The sequence below is a fragment of the Chenopodium album genome, chromosome 6 (assembly GCF_948465745.1).
Source record: "Chenopodium album chromosome 6, dcCheAlbu1.1, whole genome shotgun sequence".
Lineage (NCBI taxonomy): Eukaryota > Viridiplantae > Streptophyta > Magnoliopsida > Caryophyllales > Amaranthaceae > Chenopodium > Chenopodium album.
The window spans coordinates 56,358,359-56,363,053 of record NC_137839.1 but is presented as its reverse complement, the minus strand read 5'-3'; the positions used below and the strand labels follow the sequence as shown (position 1 = coordinate 56,363,053).

General features: G+C 37.8%; 1 non-coding gene across 1 annotated transcript; it reads left to right on the top strand.

Annotated features, from left to right (window-relative positions):
• The first annotated feature begins 2,522 nt into the window (after positions 1-2,522).
• On the top strand, positions 2,523-2,629 carry LOC145637608 (small nucleolar RNA R71). Its single transcript, XR_014114372.1, has one exon. It is a non-coding gene; the product is annotated as a small nucleolar RNA R71 (small nucleolar RNA).
• The last annotated feature ends 2,066 nt before the right edge of the window (positions 2,630-4,695 follow it).

Below are 4,695 nucleotides of genomic sequence, written 5' to 3'. Positions count from 1 at the left end.
CAAAAGTACCATAAAGGCATGTAAAGGTAGTCTTTTCCTGATCTCCAGGGTGAATTGGAATTTGGAAAAATCCCAAATACCCATCCAAATAGCAAAAGAACTTATGGTTAGCTAACCTCTCAAGAATTTGATCTATAAAGGGGAGAGGGAAGTGGTCCTTTTTAGTGGCGATATTTAGTCTACGATAATCAATGCACATACGCCACCCTGTAACAGTTCTAGTGGGGATTAATTCATTTTTCTCATTTGTAATCACAGTCATCCCACCTTTTTTAGGTACTACCTGCACATGACTTACCCACTTGGAGTCAGAAATAGGATAGATAATACCTGCATCGAGTAATTTCATAACCTCATTCTTCACTACTTCCTGCATGTTAGGATTTAACCTTCTCTAGGGTTGAATGTATTCCTTATAGTTATCCTCTAAATGTATCATGTGCATACAAAAATCAAGGCTAATACACTTGAGATCATCAATACCGTACCCAATTGCTCTCTTATGGGTTTGAAGAACCCCTAGAAGTTGGGAAGTTGGTAGGTCATCAAGTGCAGTACTGATAATCACGGGGTATAGTTCCTGCTCATCAAGAAAAAAATATTTTAAATGAGAAGGGAGAGGTTTTAGTTTAGGTTTCTTAACCTCTGCAGGTTTCGATTCGTGAACTAAATTTACTACCTTCATTGTCTCCTTGGGGTCTAACTCTTTTAGGGAAAGAGCTTTTTCAATATCATGTACTTCATTACCCCAGATGCTTGCATTATTAGCAGATAAATTCCCATAAAGAATTTCCTCCAAGGGATCCCTTACAAGAACCTGTGGCAAGCTATCATCACAAATATCATCCATTATATCAATTACATCAATAAGACAACAATTTTCCTCTAACATAGGTCCTTTCAAAACTTTCCCTAAATTAAAAGTAACATTATCATCACCAACAGAAATGGTTAGTTTACCATTTTTGACATCAATAATGTCTCCTGCAGTATGGAGGAAAGGCCTACCTAATACAATTGGAATTTGTGTATCCTCAGCCATGTCTAAAACAACAAAATCAACAGGGATAAAAAATTTACCAACTCTGACAGGGACATCCTCTAAAATACCTAGAGGGTATTTTACAAAATGATCTTCCATTTTCAAAATTATATTAGTAACTTTTAAATCACCCATATTAAGTTAAGCACAAACAGATGATGGCATAACACTGACACTGGCACCCAAATCACACAAAGCTTTATCAATAAAAATATTCCCTATATGACAAGGGATAGAAAAACTACCAGGATCCTTTAATTTAGGAGGGGATTTATTTTGCAATAAGGCACTACATTCCTCTATAAAAGCTACATTTTCTACCTCATTAAAGGCCCTTTTCCTAGTCAGAATGTCTTTCATAAATTTAGCATATGCAGGAACCTGAGTGATTAAATCAGTGAAAGGAACTGTTACCTGCAAGTTTTTCACAACCTCTAAGAACTTACCGAATTGTTTATCAAACTTACTCTTCGATTGTCTATTAGGGAACGGTAGTTTGATAACTGGGCTCTGCACATCTCCTCCCTTATCCTGAGATTTACCCTGCAAAGCAACATTAGAAGGGTTAGTATCTTTTTTTAGCCCTGTAGGGTTAGCAGGATTAGCGTTTGGTATAGAGGAATCTAGATCAGGAACAGGTGCATCTTCCTTTGGCATAGGAGGTCCATCATAATGTGAACCACTCCTTAGAGTGATTGCATTGGAATGATATGTGGGATGGATTGGTTGTGATGGTAGAGCTCCCTGCTGACGGGTTTGTAGGGTAGATGAAAGTTGTGCAATTTGATTATCCATGATCTTATTATGAGCTAAAATTGAATCAATTTGCGCATCCCTACTCTCCATATGCTTTTGCATGTTGGTAAGCATTGCTCTAATTTCTGTCACAGCAGGGTTAGAAGATGATGAGGGTTGTGCTTGGTTTTTCTGGCTAGAATTAGGATGGTAATATTTTTGCTGTGGTGGAGGTTGTTGTTGTGGTTGTTGTGAAGGTGGAGGGTTTTGTACATTGGTACTCCGGTAAGAAAGATATGGATGGTTCCGGAGACCAGGATTATAAGAGTTGGAGTATGGGTTATTTTGCCTATAGGTTTGAAAGGCATTAACTTGTTCCATGGAACTCCTACAATCTTGCTCCCAATGCCCTACAATTCCACAATTTTCATAAAAAGCTTCATTGTTAGCAACAGCAGAAACATTAGCTATAGAGTTAAGAGTAGTAGCAAGATTATCTAGTTTCTGACAAATAGATGTTAACTAAGATTGCAAAAAGGATACGGAATCAACATTATGTTTTCCTTTATTTGCAAACCCTCTAGGATTCCTTTATTGGGAATTGTGTATTGCCATATCTTCGATAACCTGTCCGGCATCGTCCACATTTAAATTCATGAATCTCCCACTAGCTGCAGAATCTAGAACTGATCTAGATGAATTTTCAAGTCCATTGTAGAAAGTTTGGATCAATTTCCATTGTGCCAGATTGTGGTGGGGGCATTCTCTCTGTAAATCCTTGAACCTCTCCCAAGCCTCATGTAAAGTTTCACAGGCGTCTTGGGCAAAGTTCTGAATAGCACTCCTCAGTACGGCTATTCTCTCTGCAGGGTAATATCTATTATAAAAAACTCAAGGCAAGAGTTTCCCAGTCAGTAATTGTAGTCGTCGCTCGACGTACGCCTACGTTAAAGCATGTGTGAATATGCTTGGCGCTCTTAGAAAGTGGGAATTGACGTATACGACTATGGACAAGGAAAGTAGGGAGCCGCCAACAAGATTTTAAGGAACTTGTAAACCGTTCACGGATCATTGAAGGCAACCACGATAAAGGGAGAATGATAGGCAACAACGATTGACCCGTGAAGGTTACACCCCATTCATAATCCATGAGATTACTAACTCCATATAGTTTGGAACCACGAAAGGAGGATCGGGGATGATGGTACAAAGTGAGTCATGGAGTCACATTCGCCCGTATTGGCCTCTACTCGATTCTTATATTGAATAATGGCATACAAATAAAATATTCAGTTTGCTCCAAATTATTATTTAGCTAAATTGGTTAAATATTAATGCAACATATAATTCTAAAATATTTGTGATCACTTGAATTAAACAACAAGATTAAAAAGGAACCTAAACCGGTTGTCCAAATTATCTTATTAGGCATGATTTTCAATTACATATTCCCTTTAAACATGCAATATGGTGATCATAAAATAAGCATTAATATTGGAAGCAAGTTAACAGTAATTCCAACAATATAAAATCATTAGAAAAATAATAGAAATAAAAGGAACATAATTCTTACTTTGATTCTGTTTGTTTGCAACTACAAAATAATAAACGAGTTAGTAACTTCAAGAAAATAATAATGGAACAATAATTAAATTAAATTAAATAAAGTAGAGTTGATTTGGGGCCAAATCCTCAAACAGTTCTACCTTTCACGCCTTGGCTTAAGGACAGAACCACGAGTAAAGTACGGACTCTTTGGAGTGCTTGAAGAAGGAATTTTGAAAGAAGAAGGGTAGGCTAGTGTTTAGGCTAGAGCATAGAAGAGAGAAAAATAGAGAATTAATTGATGCCCCGTACATCAGAAATGAGGGGGTATTTATAGAAAAAATGTGCTGAGGGAACACACGGAACCCTAAAATGATAAAAACCCTAAAAAAGTATACCGCGACACGATAAAGTGTGCCGTGACACGGGAAATCCCACCGTCAGACGAGAAACATTCTCGTGACACGGTACACATTTGCGTGACGCGGGAAATATTTAGTGAACGGGGAGAGAAAACGCGTTAAGGGTTTACACGGAAAGGACACGGAAACACCCGTGTCACAGCAAATGTCCCGTGTCACGGGAAACCCCATCGTCAGAAGGGAAAGTTTCCCGTGACACGGTGGAGTGTTGCGTGACGCGGGAGATTTCAGTTCGTTTTTCCGTCTAAATTCATTTTTAACCCTAATTTCGTTCAGCATTTTAAGTGCCGATTGATGATTTCAGGCCATTTTTGGATTTTATTATTATTTGGGCTAAAATAAATAAAAATTTTGGGCCAAAATAAATAATAAAACAATAAAATAAAAAAGGTTTGGGCTAAAATTAAATAATAAGTTTTGTCTGAAATTAAAAATATGCTTTGACCAAACATCAAGACTGATCCATGGACTATTCCAAAATTGAATTTAATTTAGTACGATATTTTGAGCACTCTCGGGATTAAATACTGAACCCGACCAATAGTGGCGGTGAAAGATCGTTCATCATCGGGTTTGGTTTTGGGGAGACATTTTTAGGTGTCTACAGAAGCCCCCACTTTGACTGAGTTTGTAGAAACGTCACTTTCGAAAACGATAGTCAAAGTAGTCGATAGGGACGGAGAATGATTTAAGACGTTCTGCGATCCTAAATCACTCTGTATACGCCGATACCTGCTGAAAAATGTTAATTCCATAGATAATAGAGTAAAAGGATAGAATACGTATCTGGCACCAGTGTATCGGTGACAAATGAGTTTGGCAGCTTCCTATGATTGAAGGAATCCACCGGATGACATTTGTTGAAATGCTTTCCATGCCTGAGGAAAGCCCACTGATGAATTTGGTAACTTTCTAAGCCTGAAAATGATACTTTCCATGCTTGAGGAAAGC